Raw genomic sequence first — 21,191 nt, 5'->3', positions numbered from 1 at the left:
CTCATTTACCTAAATAATTGATGTAAATAACAGTCAGCATAATTCTCATGTTATCAACTATTAAGAGTACAATTCACATTTTATTGAACAAACCTCCTAATGATAACAGTATTTTTTTTAAACATAAAAAACTTACAATGCACTGTTCCAAATTATTACGCACAGTAAGTCTCAAAACACTTTATAAATTGTAAAGAACTGAAAATTGTCATTTGTTGTGTTTGCAGCATATTTACTGAAATCAAAAGCTATTTCAATCAAACTTTTAACAACATTTTAACTTTTTAAACATTTTAACAGGTCACGTTACATTTTAACATAGGACCCCTTATTTGATAGCAGCTTAACAAGTCTTGCATCCATTGAACTTGTGAGGTTTTGGACAGTTTCTGCTTGAATTTGTTTGCAAGATGTCAGAATAGCCTCCCAGAGCTGCTGTTTGGATTTAAACTGCCTCCCACCCTCATAGATCTTTTGCTTGAGGATGCTCCAAAGGTTCTCAATAGGATTGAGGTCAGAGGAGGATGGAGGCCACACCATGACTTTCTCTCCTTTTATCCCCATAGCAGCCATTGATGCAGAGGTATTCTTTGCAGCATGAGATGGTGCATTGTCATGCATGAAGATGATTTTATTATGGAAAGCATAGTTCTTCCTTCTGTACCAGGGAAGAAAGTGGTCAGTCAGAAACTCCACATACTTTGCAGAGGTCATCTTTACACCTTCGGGGACCCTAAAGGGGCCGACCAGCTCTGTTCCCATGCTTCCGGCCCAAAACATAACCACCTTGCTGACTTTGCAGCCTTGTTGGAACAGGGTGGCCGTCCACCAACCATCCACTACTCCATCCATCTGGACCATCCAGGGTTGCACGGCACTCATCAGTGAACAGGACTGTTTGAAAATTAGTCTTCATGTAATTTTCTGCCCAATGCAGCCGTTTCTGCTTGTGAGCATTGGTTAGTGGTGGCTGAATAGAAGGCTTATGCACAGTTGCAAGACTCTGGAGGACTCTACACCTTGATGTCCGTGGGACTCCAGAGGCACCAGCAGCTTCAAATATCAGTTTGCTGCTATGTAATGGTATTTTAGCAGCTGCTCTCTTGATCCGATGCATGGATCTGGCAGAAATCTTCCTCAATGTGCCTTTATCTGCATTAACCCATCTGTGCTCTGAATCAGCCACAAATTTCTTAATAATGCGATGATCACGCTTAAGTTTTCGTGAAATATCTAATGTTTTCATACCTCGTCCAAGGCATTGAACTATTTCACTCTTTTCGGCAGCAAAGAGATCCTTTTTCTTCCCCATATTGCTTGAAAATGGTGCTCTGCTTAATAATGTGGAACACCCTCCTTTAGTAGTTTTTCCTTAAATTGGGCTCACCGGCCAATCTAATTATCACAGGTGTCCGAGATTGTTTTCAGTGACCAAAAGAGCCCTGACACACAATGCCATCCATGAGTTAAACTGAAAAACAAAATATTTAATCTTTGTGACACTTAAATAGAATTTGCATAATAATTTGGAACAGGGTGTAGGTTAAAGATAAGAACGCACAATATACTAAGGATAAACTGAATAAGGGGAAATTGCACACTTTTTCAGACTTAAAGAAAAAAAAAAGATTTATTTTTCACATTAGATGAGTGGCGGTATGGTCATTTTGTCTCAATGCTCCCACAACCACTGAGGATGTCGGAGGATCTGTATCGATTTGAAAAACTGTTGAATGTAACTACAGTTCCTAAACAGGGCACCTCCAGGATTTATAAGAGATATGGACATTGAGGGTACCGATCCTCCCCACTTCTTGGAAAAATGGGAACAGGAGCTTGGAACAAAATTCAACGAGCAACAAAGAATAAAATATTCAAATAACACATGAGGTGATGAAAATTAGCACAGTTGAAATGAATTATAAATGTTTGGCTATTTGGGATATTACACCGAGTAAGGCACATAAACAAGTAGGTTTTTCACCTTTATGTTGGAGAGGATGTGGGGAAAAGGGAACAATGGTTCACATATGGTGGAAATGCCCAAAAATACAGGATTACTGGAAGGGAATATTACAATATATTCAGGAATTATGTGGGATTACTGTACAGAGAGACCTGTGGACATGTTTGTTTTATAAATTTGAACCTTTAGTAAAAATACATAAGAACAGGGTACTATATCATCTAATCAGTGTGGCTAAGAGCTTGATTCCCAAATTCTGGCTAGCCCCAGACCCACCAAGAATAAATATTGGGTTAACAGAGTGGAAAATATCTACAGGATGGAGACGTTGTGTCATATTGAGGAGGATAGAGTTGAAAAATTTAGGAAAATGTGGAGTAGCTGGTTAATTTTCAAAACATCTAAAGGATATCTGGAACTGGCTGGAATATAGGTGGAAGAATATTAGAGGGAGATACAGATATAGATAGATAATCACGAGAAGGGTTAGAAACTCGGAATTCGGATATGGACAGGGGTAATTGGAGGGTGGGGCAGGGGATAAGATGATGCAAATGGAATTTATGTATTGGTGAAGTTGTTTTTATTCTTGTGTGCATTAGATACTCTTTTTGTATTGAAAAAATGTATAATTTATAAAATAAAATATATAATAAAAAAAAACCTGTATGTAGAACAAACTGAAACAAAACAAGCAATGTTGTTCTCTATAGCTGTTCCCTGCCCCGAGTTTGCACTGAAATATTTTTGCAGTAACATTACATGGGTATGCACAATCACAGCTAAGCTATTTTGTCTAGGTGGAGTTTCAGTTGTGTAATCACCACCTCACATCTTGCTTCTATTGAAATTATTCAACGGCTTCATCCTGTGGTTTGGTGCAAATCTGCAGCTCAGAGCTACTGTGCACTTCAGGGACAGTAATGAATTGCAGACTTGAAAAAAAATGTGAATATAATAATTTGGCATTTTTTTTAAGGAATCACTGTCAGGGTTCTTAGTAAACCAACAATATGAATTGCTTGTTACTTTTTTTTTTCTGATTCTAAATAATGTAAGAATGTCCAATTAAAATACGTAAACACCATTTATATATATTACAAAAACTTTTTTGTATTTAAAAAAAAAAAAGAATAAAAGTTTGAAAAATCATGTAACAATTCAAAATTTGTAAGAATATATACTTGTAATAAATAAATAAAATATATGTAGATGGAGATTGGCATGTTTGTTTACAAATGCTCCACTTCCTGTTTTTGCGGTGCTGAGCAGTGGTTGTGCTTCTAACAATGCAGGTCTGTGATTAAAACATATGGAAATATGCATGTATTGCAGAGATGTACTGCATTTTTATTTTGGACCTGACGTACACAGGGCTTTGAAAACCTTCTGTGACTGCGCTGATTGACCCGGTGCAGTCAGATTGTGTCACATTTGCCTCCATAGTCAGAAGTACATTTATTTCCTTTGGCTCCTGACTCTGTTTGACTGAATGATAGTTAAGTATTACAGCTGGAGATGTTACACACATTTACTGTAAAGTCCAATTTAACCCTTGCTACTTATTAATATATTGCAGTGAATTCTATACATGAAACATATGGGTCTGTTTTGCACAGCTAAGCAGTGCAGCAAGGGTTAAAATGCCCTGTGCTGCCAGTATGTAGAATAGTTGGGCTACTGCTTTTTCACACAAAACAGTGGTCTGCCTCTCCAACAGTCCATTCCCCCTCTCTGAACACTGCTCCAATCAACAGTACACATTGGGGATCCTGATTGTTCAAAGGGTCACTGAAATTATCACAAGGCACACTGACTGCAGTTTGTAAGTTCAACTGGGACCTCCCTCAGAAACAGGACTAGGACCCAGTGCTGAGAATCTACATATATAGTCCAGTGAAAGAGCCAAACAAACATCCAAGAGTCCAAGGTAATTTAATGATAAAATTGATTCATAGCAGAATAATGCCAATGTGTTTCAGGACCCAAACACACTCCCCCCTTCATCAGGGCTTAAAAATTTTGACTTGACGTGACTTTTGAATTGTGCTTATATAGACTTAGGTGAACAGATACCAAATAAAGCTGCACTGTGGTTTGCTGCTTGGGACAGTTTCAAGAGGGCATGTTACACCAGTGTCAGTAAGTGCAGCACTTTACAAACACTGAATTTATTGCTGTATTTACTAACATTTGTGTAACCTGCCCTCCTGAAACTGTCCCAAGCAGCAATCCACAGTGCGGCTTTATTTGGTATTTGCTCACCTAAGTCTATTTAACCACAGGCAAAAATTTTTAAGCCCTGATGAAGGGGGAGTGTGTTTGGCCTCTGAAACACGTTGGCTTTATTCTGCTATGAATCGATTTTATCATTAAATTACCTTGGATTCACGGACGTTTGTTTGGCATGCTCATTGGATTGTTTGCGAATGCTTTTATATCCATTGCAGTCTCTTTGGTAATAATTTTACATATCCGACAGCTCAAACTCATTCAGATATTACAGATCTGTTACATGTAACAGACATTTGGTAGGCCAAATTTTATTAAATCTGGTTTCACTGCTGGCTGCAGTGCTTCACACAGCTACTGTCATTTTCATGCGTTGAGAGGACAACATAGACATAGAGGCGGTTAACCTCCCTGGCGGTATTCCCGAGTGTAGCTCGGGGTAAAGTTTCAGTACCACAAGCGGTAACCCTGAGCTACACTCGGGCTTACCATGCGGCGCTGCTCCGGGATCTGTTCTTCTCTTACCTTGTCCTGCGCTCCCGCGATGTCCCTCCTGCAGTGTCCCCGGCAATGTCCTCCGGCGGATGCCGGCATCTGTCTTCTGGGTTCTGTCCCCTGCGACATCAGGACATACGGGGACGGAACAGCGGGAAATTTGAAAATAACAAAAAGTGACATTCACTAAATTCACTAAAATCACATAGTAAAACATTACTGTATCAAACCATTTCACATACATATTGTCCCTAGTGCTTTGTCCTGTGCCCTGCCTGCATTTTTACTGTTCTTTCTGCCTGGAAACTGAGAAATGTCGATGGCGTCCAAAAAGCGTCCCTTTAGGTCAAAATCGGTTTTAGACCAGCTAGAGAACAGCGATAGTAAATTAGAACTACTTGCAGAATTGAGTGATAATGATTTGTGGTGAAATTCATCATCAGACACTGAAAACGATTTTGCGTCTTTGCTCAGTGATGTGTGAACTTGGCGCTATATTTCAAATTTCAGTGTTTTTGGTTTGATTATATTATTGAATTAAATTTATTATTATATTATTATTTTTTATGATTATTTATTATATTATAATTTATGATTTCGTGTTTCAAATTTTAACATACCCGGGATGTTTACTAGACTCTTGTTTGGACAGATTTCAGTGAGTTATTCCGAAAAATTACAGTCCTACAATAAAAAAACTACATATTTCCATGCAAAAAAATGTACCGCTTTGAGCACAGAAATATGGACATAATCAGACCGCTAGGGAGGTTAATATTAATAAAGCAGTAAGTGTTACTTGCACAAGTCATCAGTAGTGAATTTGTCACTGCCATTTAAAACAGGTGCTTGGGAAGATTCAATTGAAGTGATTGTCAGATTCACTCTTTCATGAATACGCCCCAAAATCTATTAAGAGGTAAAGAGCTGTTAATTTGTATAATTTTTAACACTCGGTGTTAGGAAACAGATATGAATGCTGCTTTGTCTCAATCTATACATACATTGCCATTAAATCCCTTGATATTTTAAAAGTTAAGTTTACCTTTAAACATTAAATGCACATTTGTTTTGCAGGTAAAAAATGTGAATTTATTTGTTTTTTTCATAGGAGCCTGTAAAGCATTGCACTCACAATCAGCAGATCACTGGTGCAGTATCAGGCTCCTGCTGACTCTCAGGATAGCTGGTACCTCCTGTACAGGTAGCAGTTACCTGGGAGCAGGAAGATCAATGAAATATAAGAGTGCTCACTAGTGCCCTGGTAGTTTATTGAATACTACAATCTGTCAGTTGCAATGGCTGATGATATTTTTAGTTCATTCATTCACAGAACTCTTTGAATGAATGACGTGGCCTTGTAGGCGGAGCCCCTCAAGGCCACACTGTTTTCAAATTGTGACAGTGGTTGCAGAGAGAATGTCCCCCACCTGCTGTCACAGGGAAGGGGAGGAGTGGGAAGGAGGTAGTGGATGCTGAACATGTAACATTCTAAATACGTTAACATGTTCAGAAAGGTCCTGTAACCCTCTTGTGGCCAGGTCCGTACATCATATGGACCTGACAGTGGGGGTTTTACACACACTATACACTGTATGAACGTAAACGCACACATCTGGGGTGGCCTCCTACGCATGAAAATGTCAATTGCGATACACATGTTACATATCACTGTGCACGTCGGAGTGAGAGCAATAATTTTAGTACTGGACCTACTCTGTAATGCTAAACTGATGACCTATAGGGGGCTTTCAAAGCGTCACCTATGGAAAATATAGGGTACAGTAGTTTGTCGCCATTTTACGGGCGAACGCAAATTTAAGGTCTGACATGTTGGGTATCTACTCGGTGCAACCTCATCTTTTATATTTTACCAATATTGGGTAATTTATAGTGCAACTACCACTATTTTATTCTTTAGGGCGTCTTCTTTCAGAAAATATATAAAATCAAGCAAAGCAAATGAATATCATAAAAAAGTCTAAATTATTTATTTAATTAGCATTAAACCACAAGCAATAGCGGTCATGCATTTAGTGGACAATGACAGCCCACATATTCTTTTCACAACAGATATGCTTTAATAAGACAGTCAGTTAGCCAGTAGTCATGTACAGTGCCTTGAAAAAGCATTCATATCCCTTGAAATATTCCACAATGTGTCACGTTACAACCAAAAATGTAAATGTATTTTATTGGGATTTTATATGATAGACCAACACAAAGTGTCACATAATTATAAAGTGGATGGAAAATGATAAATGTTTTTCAGAATTGTTTATAAATAAATATATGAAAAGTGTGGTGTGCATTTGTATTCAGCCCCCTTTACTCTGATACCCCTAACTAAAATCTAGTGGAACCATTTGCCTTCAGAAGTCACCTAATTAGTAAATAGAGTCCACCTGCGTGTAATTTAATCTCAGTATACATACAACTGTTCTGTGAAGCCCTCAGAGGTTTGTTAGAGAACATTAGTGAACAAACCACATCATGAAGGCCAAAAAACACACCAGACAGGTCAGGGATAAAGTCGTGGAGAAGTTTTATAGCAGGGTTAGGTTATATAAAAATATCCCAAGCTTTGAACATCGCACTGAGCACTGTTCAAGCCATTATCCGAAAATGGAAAGAGTTTGACACAACTGCACACTTATCAAGACATAGCTGTCCACCTAAACTGACAGATGGGCAAGGGGAGCATTAATCAGAGAAGCAGCCAAGTGCCCCATGGTAACAACAGCTCAGGTAGGAGAATCTGTCCACTGGACAACGATTAATCATGAACTCCACAAATCTGGCCTTTATGGAAGAGTGGCAAGAAGCCATGTGGGGGACACAGCAAATGGAGAAGAAGGTGCTCTGGTCAGATGAGACCAAAATTGAACTTTTTGGCCTAAAAGTAAAACACTATGTGTGGTGGAAAACCAACACTGCACATCACCCTGAACACACCATTCTCACCGTGAAACATGGTGGCAGCATCATGTTGTGGGGATGCCTTTCTTCAGCAGGGACAGGGAAGCTGGTCACTGTTGATGGGAAGATGGATGGAGCCAAATACAGGGCAATCTTAGAAGAAAACCGCTTAGAGTCTGCAAAAGACTAGAGACTGGGGAGGAGGTTCACCTTCCAGCAGGATAACGACCCAAAACATACAGTCAGAGCTACAATGGAATGGTTTTATATCAAAGCATATTCATGTGTTAGAATGGCCCAGTCAAAGTCCAGACCTAAAGCCAATGGAGAATCTGTGGCAAGGCTTGACAATTGCTGTTCACAGATGCTCTCCATCCAATCTGACAGAGCTTGAGCTATTTTGCAAAGAAGAATGGGAAAAAATGTCACTCTCTAGATGCTCAAAGCTAGTAGAGACTTCCCCAAAAAGACTTGCAGCTGTAATTGCAGCTCCTACAAAGTATTGACTCAGGAGGGCTGAATACAAATGCCGCCACACTTTTCACAGATTTACTTTTAAAAAATGTTGAAAACCATTTATCATTTTCCTTCCACTTCACAGTTATGTGCCACTTTGTGTTGGGCTATCTCATAAAATCCCAATAAAATACATTTGTGTTTTTGGTTGTAACATGACAAAATGTGGAAAATTTCAAGGGGTATGAATACTTTTTCAAGGCACTGTATAGTAACAGTAATAGCATCCATGAAAAAAATCCAAAAAGATAAATACAATTTAGTAGCCACTATTGATCTCTTAGATGCATTAGCTACCTCAATACTGGAACCATTCTGCCTTAGTTTGTTGAAGGTTACATTCAAGCCCTATGGCCTTCTGACATTTTACAGGAGAACATGATCAGCTTAAAGTTGTTCTAAAGGCTAGACATTTTTACCCCCCTAAATACTTACCTGAGTCCTCACTCAATCCAGCACTGTGCCCCTCTACAGAGTCTCATAACTCTCCCCTTTCTCACAGGACAGAGAGGCAGCAGCCGGAGCCATTGACTCTAGCTGCTGTCAATCAAATCTCATGAGCAGAGGGCAGGTTCAGGTCCAAACTGTGCAGTGTGTGTCAGTGGACACAGAGAGCAGGGCTCAGGAGCAAGCCCAGTTGTGTGCCATCATAGAAAGCAGATTTCTGCGGGGGCACAGGGAGAAGAAAAGGAGCCTAGTGCATGCTGGGGGACCCCAGAAGAGGTGGTTTGGGGCTGAACTGTGCCATACCATTTTTTTTTGTATGTATTTTTACCTTCATGAATGTAAAAAACTTTGAGCCTTTACAACCACTTTAACGTTAGATATCTTATCCGTGTGTGTGAATGCATTAAAAACAGTTTCTTTGTAATTATGAGGACATAATTGCTCATTACATAAGCAGGTTCTTCTTCCATTGTGCTGCACAGATTCTCTTACCTTATGGAATTTCTATCAGACAGGGTGGGGTTTATTTACTAAAGCTGGAGAGTCCAAAATCAGACTCCCTTCTGCATAGAAACCAATCAGCTTCTAACCTCAGCTTGTTCAATGAAGCTTTGGCAATGAAACCTGGAAGCTGATTGGTTTCTATGCAGAAGGGAGTCTGATTTTGGACTCTCCAGCTTTAGTAAATAAACCCCGGTCTGTCCAAGTGGTAACAATGGGCCCTACAGACTGTAATGACTTTTAGCTGGGATCTTGACACCAGTTTTTTTGTTATTTGATTGCATCTAACCAGCATTTTTTTTCCCTAAAAATAAATTAATTGCTTAAAATAATTATGTGGTTTTGTAATGCCGACATGTGTTGTTGTCTGTGAATGGTAAATTAATAATAAAAGGTACACTTCTATTCACTAGAGGCTAGTGAAATAATTGTGGGCACGATGATGCACGAAGGCCTAGCCCTAGAGCAATGATAAAGCTGAAAGTGTAGTAACTTTTAGCGGGCAATCACAAGTTTAAGACTTCACTGGTCTAATACACAGAATTCTTTGTACTATTTTATTGAATAAGCCTGAAAATCTTTGCTTAAAAACAGAGACCATCTTTTTTTTGTAATATGCAGTCAGTCAGCTGTCAAAAATTAATTTAAGGAAAAGAAAAATATAGACAAAATATTCTGATACCTCTGTTTCCTCCCTATTGTATCCTCCATCCTATGTTGAATGTACAATTAGATTTAATGGAAACAACATGAGACATAAGGAAGTATTTTTGTACCAGAGTAGAAACTGTACCGAAAATTATTATTTCATATTCTCATAACTAACTATAGACATCCTGAGCTATATTTATATAATATGTATGTTCTGTTAAAATATCTATTGCCACAATACTTTAATATTACTAGTAATAATAATAATTATATATAGATAGATATGTATATATATACATAAAAATATTTTCTCCTTTTCTATACCAGAATATTTGTGGTAGTCCTGTGCATTACAGAATTAAAAAGAGAGTTAATATTTGCTATATATACACACATCAGCGTTGAGCTTTCCCTAACTTTTTTGAAACTTTTTTTTTTTTTCAAATTAAGGGAAATTTTTTTTTCGATAATTCATAAACTTTACTAACTATATTATGTAAGTAGCAGTTATCTTTTTTTCACCACAAAGAGGTGATTCATTTTAGGTTTGTTTTCTACAAAGCAAAAGGTTTTTTTTTTGTTAATCTCTTAAGCGCAAATATTTTACCTCATTTTTTAAAAAAAAAAGAAAAACAAAAAAGCTGTGATAAGCTAAAACATGAAAATCCTGCGCCATTAAACATTCTGCATTATACAGAAGCAACTCTTTTGCAGACTGGCTCTGTGCTGAACAAACCATAGCTGCTAAGCTTCTCTCACGAGCATTAATTTGTGTACTTTGTAGAGGCATGCATCCGTTAGGTAATTAATATTGTAACTCCACAAATTTTTGCAGCTCCCATAAATTTCCTGTTTTAAAAAAAAAAAAAAAATCATCGTAATAAAAGAAAATGTAAAACTGTGTTTATTACATCAACACATGAACGCTTAGTATCACTTCCACAGCATAATGTTGTTTGTACCATATATTTTTACAGATTTCTTTAATTAGGACTTCTTTGGGTAAATCCTTCACCACTAGAACCATAACTGCCTATTTGTAGTTGCTGAAACTTTTACTGTCAGAACCTTGGTAATTTATTAACATTTTGACCGATACAGTAGGAGAAAAAGAATTGCATTTTTTAATGTCTTGTATAAAAGCTGTGAAAGAAAGATTTTCCACTACAATTCTATTTCTACAAACCAAGAATAAGTGCAAGTAAATATATTTTTTCTTTGTGTGTGTGGGAGTGAATGTCATTTCTAAGTTGTATTTCTTTCCTGTGATTTTATAGTTTAAAACCTCCTGAAAGCTATCAGTCAGGAAATGGCACACATTCAAATTGCTCTCATTTATGTACATGCCTTTTTTGCATTGTTGTACAATTTCCCTTAATATGCATATATGTTGCCTCAGCATGTGTGTGGTCAGGTTATGTTAAATTGGGAGAACTGTATTTGTGTTGTTTTTTTTTTTTTTTCTTTTTAGTTTTGTGCAACCATACTGTACTTGGGTGGCCATGAAACTTTCTGATGCTGTAGCTTTAAGCTATGTTTGTTTAGTTATATATAGAGTTGCAGGGTTTTTTTTTTGTTTTTTTTTTTAGAGTTTCTTCCTGGTCTAAAAGAAAAAAAAAATTACCAAATTTAATGAGGACCAATAAATGTGCAAACTCAGAGGACCTTTAATCACACACAATTAGGTATCCAACTTAGATTTTATTATACATGTGGAAAATGATATAAAGTGATAATGTTTCCATTGGAAAATTGTGTCTTATTTCAAAACACTGTATTTTTAGGGTGTTCTGTTTGTGGTTACTTGCCGGTATACTAAAAAAAAGTGTTTTTTTTCAAGTGTACTTCAAATCCTTTTTTTTTTTTTTTTTTTTTAAAGTGTGTGTTTTGCTAATGACAGTCTTATATTTGGCAAATGTTAAACATGTATATAATTTGGTTGGAAACTGGTTAGTGTTGTTCATTAGTCATTTGGCACTGCCCTGCTTTTTTTTTTTCAAGCGTTATGGACAGAATATTTATAGAATAATTGTAACTGAAATTTGGGGCTATTGACTTCCAAATTTAATATCATACTTACATATTAATTTACAAAAGCGTGAAGTGAGCTTAATTTATTACAGTGTATATTAAGATGAAGTAAAATTTTATTGACTTAAAACATCCAAACAAATGAAGAAGCTGCTTTTCTCCTTTCCCCTGCAATTGATTAGATGTTTGAGGTGAACACAAATATGTGGTACTTCACCTCATTTTAAACTTCAGCAAATTATGCTCAGGTAAGCTCTGCTTTGTCACTTTTACCTGCAGGGCTGTAGGTAAAATGAATATCTCCTAAACGTGCACTGTTTTGGAGATATTTGTATGTTTTTGCAGACGATGAAGTCACTGGTGCATGTGCTTGGTGCTCTGAATGGACAGCATACTCGTGTGTGCCATCCCCTAATAGTGCTTTGCCATAATGTCACCGCAGCTCAGCCATTCAAAATGACCAAAGCCCGCTGCCCCGTGCAATGCATTCTAGCACAAAATGTAATTTAACTTGCAGGGGATCGGATTTTTTTTTTTTTTTCTTTTAGTGTTTACAACTGCTTTAATTTTCCACTTTTGTACTTCACAATTTTGTAAGTGAGACTGATAATCAAATTTATCTACAAAGTTTAACATTTGCCCCAGATTGGGTCAACATCAAATGAATGTTATAAAGCTAATTAATCTCTTTAGCCAAACTTTAGAGTTGAGACAAATGAGACTCTGCAGCCTACACATGCCTGTTTTTGGTTTGATCATGGGCAGCAATTATCTTTGATCTCCTAATGCGTGTTATCTGCTGCTGTTGTTTGGTTGTCTTGTTGGGGTGTCATTGGTCTCACCCATAGATCCCGGGGCAGAAACCCTCTGGCTGTTACCATCTGGAAGCATTATAATCATTTAAAAAAAAATCTTTCAAGCTGATCTCTTGCAGATACCATGACACTCCTGAAAAAGTGAACCCATGTTCACAAAACGTGTGGAGTTTTTATGATGCACTCTATTTGTATATCCAATGAATAGGTTGTGAAAATAAGTGTTTTTGATCAAGATTTGCAAACACAAATAGGAGTTTTCCACAGTAAATCTACTTGTGTTTTTAAAGATTGTTTGATGTAATGAAGTTGTATAATAATCTTTTTATTCATTCCTTTTTTGTTTTGATGTACCTCTAAAGAATAATCCCATGGACATCTGGAATATTTTGCTTGAAATTAAGTATTTTATTATTGCCCTTTATTATTGTTTGATAGTATACATGGACCCTCATTTTCATTTAAAAAACATGATGGATTTCATGTATGCTTTAATCTAGTAACAGTGGTGATACATTTGTCAAATGAGTGTACAAATTCACTTTTCCAACTCGTATGTCACCAAAAAGAGAGAGAGAATCTTGCATGTTGTAAAATCATCTGCTTTGATTTGGGAGTTAAGATGGATTATCGGTTCTATGGACTGAAAGTTGAAATTGTCACCCCAACTGTCCATCCCGTTGTTTATTTTTTATTCTAATTTGTAATCTAATGTTCATTCTCTCTCGTTCGTTGATGTCCTCTTCACTTAATAAATTTACTTGCTGGTATGCATATAGTGGCTACAAACCTCTGAAATGAAAAATTAACAAAGCATACCCTTCTATGGTGTTTACTTGCCTCTATCCAAAACACCTATCATTCTATCCGCTCTCTCGTCTCTGATATCTGCATTAGTAATTTCTGACAGCCTATTCCGACACCACAGAAACTCAGGAGGTGCCCCTTCCCTCCCACCACCACACAGTAGGTGACTGACAACCTCAGCTGTGCATGGGAGTATGTCCATTCCCTTCATTAAGGTCTCAGATTACACTCAGCTCCCTGCTCTATGCTGTGCAGTGAATGACATCAGATCCCCTCCCCTTGCCTTCTGGAGTTAAGGAATGCTGTATAAAATGTGTGCTTTAAGAGAACGCTGCAGATAAACAGGTACCACCTATGCAGGAGGATTTGTTTCATCCTCTGTGTATCACTTGAGGTTAGTCGCTTTAGTGGGTATATGTAAGGGTTTACAATAACTTTATATTATGAATGGCTGCATTGGCTCCAAGAACTTGTATCTCTCAGAAGTGATGGATACATAGTACAGAGGAGAAGATGCTGCAGTCCTAAAGCAGTGTGATAAGCCAGCTAAGTATGGCTGCAAGGCTGTTAAACTCATTCTTGGGCCTATTGAGCAGATTTCTTGTCAGGATTGCAGCATTTCCTGGATAGAGTTAGCAGTTTACTTGTTTATATTACTTGTTATCTGGCGGTGTTTTCCAATAAATGGAACTATGTTAGTGGTTTGTCTCACAACATGGCTGTCATAACATGTGTATCATGCAGATGAGTATTCAGCAACACTGCTTGTGCAATAAAGTGTTTTATATTGAGCCTATTCATCAGTACTTTATTGTCTTTTTTTTTTACATCCCCTCTTTCTTGTAAGATGATATTTCCTGCTAAGCTCCTAAAATTGGGTGGAGTCATTGGGTTGCTGTCACTTCAGATATTCTGTAGTTCCCAGGTTTATTTCTTTGGAACAGAAGCAAATGTTGTACTCTATTCCAGGAGTGTGTGGTTACTGTGACGTCATCTATTTGGCTCCATTTATTTCTCATCTCACTTTGGCCTCGATCTGCAATACTTAAGAAAACAAATTCTGTTTTCCTAGGGGGATTTTTTGCAAAACAATCTAGTGGGTACACAGACAATTCCCCGAATTGACAATAATGTTTGTGTAGACCATCTTGTGAGATTTTATTGAAGATTATTCTTTTTTAGCACCAAAATTTGTATGGCTATAAGGTAAGTATTACCTGTATGTGAAGTTTCATGGACATTTCGTTTGGGGAATAGGGATACTGTGATAGTTGCAAAGGATCTTTCCTTTTTAACAGTGCCTGGGAAGAAATGACTTTCAAGGAGTAATCCACTAGAGAATTCGATAAAGGGAAGTGCTTGCTTGTCGTAGTGTGCTCTGAAGTAGATGGATTCTAGTTCTCTGTCATCATACCATAAAGTGTAACCAGAGATATGGTTACGGGGGCTGAAGAGAATTTGGAGACCTTTCACCAAGATTAGGATGATGGAAATGTATTTTGTAAGATGGAGATCTAAGATCTATCTTAATTTTTTTGTTACAATTCAGTCCCCTGTGGGTCAAAGTACATGTAGTACTTTGTGCCATGAGCCATGCGCTTTCTAAGTCCTGTTTATGAGGTCCGACCTGCTTCCTTCCTCTTCTGCCACGTATGATCTGATAACACCTTTAAGGAGACGGCTGACTCAGAAGTGCAGCTTGTCTTGGCTGGGAGTACTTTTCACAAACAAGCAGTGGCAAGAGGAGTGCAGTGCCTCATACGTCCCCCTTTCCTTTGCATTTCTCTGGCCCCTGCTTGTCTGTGGAACATGCTCACAGCTGAGACAAGCTGCACTTGTAAATTAGCGGTCTTCTTCAAAGCTGTTTTCAGATTGCCTGCAGCAGGAGGAAGGGCAGGTTGGACTTTATAACTAGGGTTAGAAAGCACTTAGAAGCATGGGGCTAAGTATTTCATGTGGGAAAGAAATGTAACGAGAAACATTATAATGATAGATCTTCTTTATGATGGTCCCTTTTCATTCATAGGTCTGCCAAGAAAGCATTTATTATGTAAGGAACCAGCAATTTCTATACTTGCTATTCCAGTGGACCATGTATTGCAGTTAGACTTAAAGTGGTTCTGAAGCCTCAATATTTTTTTACCTTAATGCATTCTATGCATTAAGGTAAAAAACCTTAAGTGCCACAGATTCGCGCCCCCCCCCCCTTATACTTACCTGAGCCCCATCGCGATCCAGTGCTGTGCATGAGAACTGCGGGTCTCCTGGCTTTGCCCGCATGGGAATTGGCTTCCTATTGGGGCGCCATGAAGAGCGGAGAAGCCAGTAGCGCTGGAAGGGGAATCGAGAAGCAGAGGATCAGGGCCACTCTGTGCAATTCTTTTACAATGGGTATATGGGTAATAGTGCCTTGTCACCCTTAGTTGATTGTTTGATTCAGTTGCACTACCAGGGACTGAAATGCTCCAGGAAAAGCTCTTTTCATGTTGAGTTAATCAAAATGACTGCTGATCACAGTTGAACATCAGATTGCTTTGTTTGTCATTGAGAAGGGGATTAGCTACACTTGATTGAGTTTACAAGTTATTTTTAGGAGGAGGTGATTCTTTTTCCAACTCAGTGATTCCGTTTTATGATTTTTTAAAAAAAAAAAAATTCTGACATGTTGGTGTTTTATCTTTCAATTGAATGTTGTAAGTTGCACCGAGTAAATACAGCTGGATAAAAAAAAACTGCGTCTTGTCTTAATTTCAGGCTGCAAAGTTACAAAATGTGATTATTTTAAAATCATTTTAAATGATTCTTTTCTATACCCACTTTAAGGTTTTATTGAAAGAACTGAACAACTTTACTAATGTGAGACCTGACAAGTCCTGACTAGAGTGTCCAATTTATTTTGTTGGGCAGCCTTTGACTGAAAGGATGTATTTGGTGATTCTAGAGCAAAGATCCTACTTGACATAACCAAGAGTTGCTCCTGAGGATTTCAGATTGACAAAAGGAATAGTGGGAGAAATGGCTACACCAAGTTGGGTCTTTGTGGAAAGGCTTGTAGTATCTTTTTGATTTCTACTCTCTTGATATTTCTTATGCCAGTTGCTTCTTCACTGTGTGAGATTTTCATAGTGGGAAGAATGAAGTGAGTGGGTAAGTAGGTGATAATCCTGGGTTATAGCTTACAGTAGAGCTTCTGGCTTTTCTAGTCTTCTTTCCTGGATTTTTTAGTGTTTCCTTACCAGCACACAGCAAGTCGCATACCCCACCTGAAAGTAATTTTTTACAGTCACATTTTTGCTTGTTTCCATGTTTATTTTCTTGGTCATTTTTTAGTGATCCTTTAGTTGCTAACTATGTCAAATTGGGCAATAAGCATACCTGCTGAATGAGCATTCATTAAGTAATATTTGTCTCGGACATAATACAGAATACTCATTGCACTACTGCTGAAATATAATCATTTGAAGGGTAAGGCATCTTAGAAATGTGTTGTGTTTAATCATTCCTAATCATTTTTTATGGGTCTGAGTTATTCCACAGCCATGCAGTGATTATGGTACAAACGCTATGCTCTACTATGAAGCTGAAAGTAGAACAGAATTTAAATGTTTTGAGCATATATGGCTTTTGGTAAGGTAGGCAGTCAGAAGTCTTCCACAGGATTATAGTGAACAAAAAGCTGTGTAATACACTGATGTGTAGGCAGGTCAAGGCAACATATACACTCACTTTTTTAGGTTCACCTTGCTAGTGCCAAACAAATATCCCCCACACCATTACACCACCACCACCACCAGCCTGAACCATTGATACAAGACAGAATGGATCCATACTTTCATGTTGTTTATGCCAAATTCTAACCTACCATCTGAATGTCGCAGCAACCAGTCTGCCCATTCTCCTCTGACATCAATAAGACATTTACGTCCACACAGCTGCCACTCGCTGGATATTTCCTCTTTTTCGGACCATTCTCTGTAAACGCTAGAGATGGTTGTGTGTGAAAATTCCAGTAGATCAGCAGTTTTTGAAATACTCAGACCAGCCCGTCTGGCACCAACAACCACACCACGTTCAGTCACTTAAATCCCCTTTCTTCCTCATTCTGATGCTTGGTTTGAACTTCAGCAAGTCGTCTTTACCACATCTACATGTCTAAATGCATTGAGTTGTTGCCATGTGATTGGCTGATTAGCAATTTGTGTTACCAAGCAATTGAACAGGTGTACCTAATAAAATGGCTGCTGAGTGTATGTACAGACTATGCATAGAAAGTGTAGACCAGCCATTATCCACCAGGATTCCTCCATAGTTTGCTGGGGGTTCCTTGAGCTTTGGCTGATTGACCTCCCATTTGATGATGCCTGCATAGTCCTGTGCCAGTGCTACTTGCCAGCTTCATGATATCAATGATCTTTTTAGCCGTCTCGAAGGGTAGCATTAAGCCACCAGTAATAAAGGGAACATTCATCCCATTGACCAACAATGAAGGGGGCCTTTTCCCACTGATCTTCAATTAATTAGTTTTAGCAGGGGTTCCCCAAGACCTGCATAATATGGTCCCTCTAGAGCCCTGGTGCCCATCCTATGGCCCAGGGGTCGTATGTGGCTCTTGGAACGGTTTATGTGGCCTCCAAATAACCTTGCATGCATTAATCTGTTTTTCCTATTGTAATTGTAGTAATCTCTGGCGGTTTCATGCGTCTCCAGTCTTTGAAAACTTCCTGAAACATGTCCCCTAGTTTCCAACCACTAATATAGTATGTTCACAGTCTCCCACAAGTCCTGTAGCATGTTAGCAGTCTCTGACCATCCCCGGTTGTAAGTCTGCAGTCTCTAGCATTTCTCTAGCATTGCATTATTGAATATTATGGATGGCTGCACTTGAGGCCCCTTATGTCAAGAAAGTTGAACTCCACTGCTCTTGAGTAAAAAGACTGGGTTAGTCTGGTCTAGGCCCCATGTACGTTGGGCGTTTAGCTCTGGTACATGGGGCCAGATTCACTGTCAAGCCCCACTCTTTGAGAGGCAAACAGCTGCTGTAGCTGGATGTTGTATCTAGCAGTGTGAACATTTAGGAGAGTATGTGCCCAGGGATGAATGCCCAGATCACAGCCTTCTTGCATTGCAGGCATTCATCACTGGGCGCATCCTGCCCTTAACATTCGTACTGGTAGGTGCACTATCCAGCCACAGCAGTTAGCAGCCTCTTATAGAGCTTGACAGGCTGCTGACAGCTGGCCTGGATTGTGTACCTGTTCCCTCCGTCCTCCTCTAAATGCCAGAGTCTCATGCACCAGAGCTAACACCCAGCATGCATAAGGCCTTAGTATGTTAGAATATACTGATGAGTTCATTTACATTGAGCTTTATTAACCTCCTCGGCGGTATGATTCTTTCCGATTTTTTGTGCTGAAAGCAGTACCATTTTTTTGCATGGAAATATGTAGTTTTTTATTGTAGGCTGTAATTTTTAGGAATAACTCACTGAAATCTGTCCGAACAAGAGTCTAGTAAACATTCCGGATATGATAAAACTTGAAACACGAAATCATAAATTATAATTTAATAAATCATAAAAAATAATAATATAATAATAATAAATTTAATTCAATAATATAATCAAACCAAAAACACTGAAATTTGAAATACAGAGGTAAATTCGCACATCGCTGAGCAAAGTCGCAAAATCATTTTCAGTGTCTGATGACGAATTTCCCCACGAATCATTATCACTCAATTCTGCAAGTGGTTCTGATTTACTATCGCTGTTCTAAAACTGCTTTTGACGTAAAGGGACGCTTTTTGGACGCCATGGACTTTTCTAAGTTTCCAGGCAGAAAGAACAGACAAAATGAAGGCAGGGGACAGGACAAAGCAGTAGGGACAAAATGTATGTGAAATGCATTGAAACAGCAATGACAGCAAAAATGACATTTTTTAAAAATTTCAAATTTCCCGCCGGTTCTGGGGCCCGTACGTCCCGATGTCACAGGGACCGGAACACAGAAGCCAGATGCTGGCATTGGCCGGAGAAGATGGCCAGGGACGCTGCAGGGGACACATCGCGGGAGCGAAGGACAAGGTAAGTGCTGCAGGGACCCCCTGAGCAACGCCACATGGTAAGCCCGAGTGTAGCTCGGGTTTACCGCTCTTGGTACTGAAATTTTACCCCGAGCTACACTCGGGAAAACCGCTAAGGAGGTTAATAAAAGTGAAGGTTTGCATGTTCATGCAGTGTCACAAGTGTCCCTGTACATTAAACTCTAGCATAGAATTGTGTCTGTGAAGTGGCAACTTTTAGGGGGTCATAAGTTTAGGTTTTTTTTAGGCCATGTTGCTTTGTGAGTCCCAATTTCTGCCAATACAGAATTACCCTGAAATACAGTAATTTCTTGGGTTAACACACACACACACACACGGGCTTCAATGTGAGCATTGAAGCTATATACTTCTCTCCGCTATATTGACATTGGAGGATGAAGAATTTGTGGTGACTGCTTCCGTGGGCACTTGCTGCCCTTTCTAACACTGCTCACTTCAAACAAATCTGTTTAAGTCCTGTTACTTGAGCTGCTTTATAGGCTAGTCCCAGATTAACAGTTTTACCTCAAGTATTTTGCACATCTCTCAAGCTGCAGGAAGGTTAAAATCACAAAATACTAGTTTCCATCTTACCGTTAAAGAAAAAATAGTAAGTGTAAATAGATTGTGTTTAGTATTTTGTTCTCTTTAAATATTTATTTTTTCTGCTTAAGAGATTTTATTTGTGCAAAAAAACAAAAAACAAAAACATTCCTCGTTTCTTTAAACTAGATGTAAATGTAATCACTGAAATCTCATATGAGCTATAACATGTTAATATTTCAAAAGTTGCTTTAACTATATTTAAAAATACAACTTCCAATAAAGGAATACTTTAAAGCAGGTGTGTCAAACTCAATTTCATTGCATGCTGCACCAGCCTTATGATTGCCTTCAAAGGGCCAGTTGTATCTGTAAGACTAGATGTCCAGAGCATCCCAACCCCCCCGTACATCAGATGTCAAGAGTCCCCCATCCTCCCTTACATCACAGATCACCCCCCTTACCTTGTGCTGCTGTCTGGAAGATGCCGGGGTGAAGCTAGAAAGCAGAAAGTGCAGGGTGTGGAGAAGGATCAGAGAAGTGCTAGAATCAGCTGCTGAAGTTGTCTGCGAAGACCAGGGGGTCAGAGATGAATGGGTGCTGCGGCTGCACAGGGAGGTACAGGTTCTGTTGGAGGAGTTCTATCGCCTTCTCTGCTGCCGACTGCTGAGACAGGAAATAGAAGAGCCTCTCCAAGGCTGCACAGAGAAGTGTAGGATCTGCTGGAGGAGTTCTGTCCTCTCTACTGTCAACTGCAGTGACGAGGTGCTGCAGCGACGAGGGGGGTGCCGCAGCTGCAGGAGAGGTGCAAAGGCTTGGCAGGCCTTGTGCTTGACAGCAAGGATCCCATCATGGAGATCCTTATTCAGGTGCTTCCTGTTAAAGTATAACAGTGCCTCCCAATTATGCAGCTGTGTTGTCATATGTAACACTGGGAGAAGCTACAGGTGCTCACTCCGAAACACATGGTCCATTGTTGTTGCCATGAGGAAGCCGGTCCAGGATAAGGATAATGATTGTCAGCTGGAGTGAGTGCATGTAGAAAAGACATGGCCAAAAGAGGCTGGAGTTGATAATGCTGCAAAAATGGAAAAAAAATAATTAAAACATTATTTTAAAACAATTGCAATTGTTTAAAATGCAGTAATTTAGAAAACTGCCTTTCAGTTAGGGTTTAAAGGCACTTT

The 21,191-nt window shown here is 38.8% G+C and overlaps 1 protein-coding gene across 3 annotated transcripts in view; it reads left to right on the top strand.

The window, feature by feature from the left end:
- SUPT3H (SPT3 homolog, SAGA and STAGA complex component) overlaps positions 1 to 21,191 on the top strand; it is a 692,202-nt gene that overhangs the window by 189,244 nt on the left and 481,767 nt on the right. The window lies entirely within an intron of this gene.

The sequence above is a fragment of the Staurois parvus genome, unplaced genomic scaffold, assembly GCF_062004578.1.
Source record: "Staurois parvus isolate SC_StPar_1 unplaced genomic scaffold, SC_StPar_1.0 ptg000390l, whole genome shotgun sequence".
In the NCBI taxonomy this organism is placed as follows: Eukaryota; Metazoa; Chordata; class Amphibia; order Anura; family Ranidae; genus Staurois; species Staurois parvus.
This window is presented reverse-complemented; position numbering and strand designations above follow the sequence as displayed.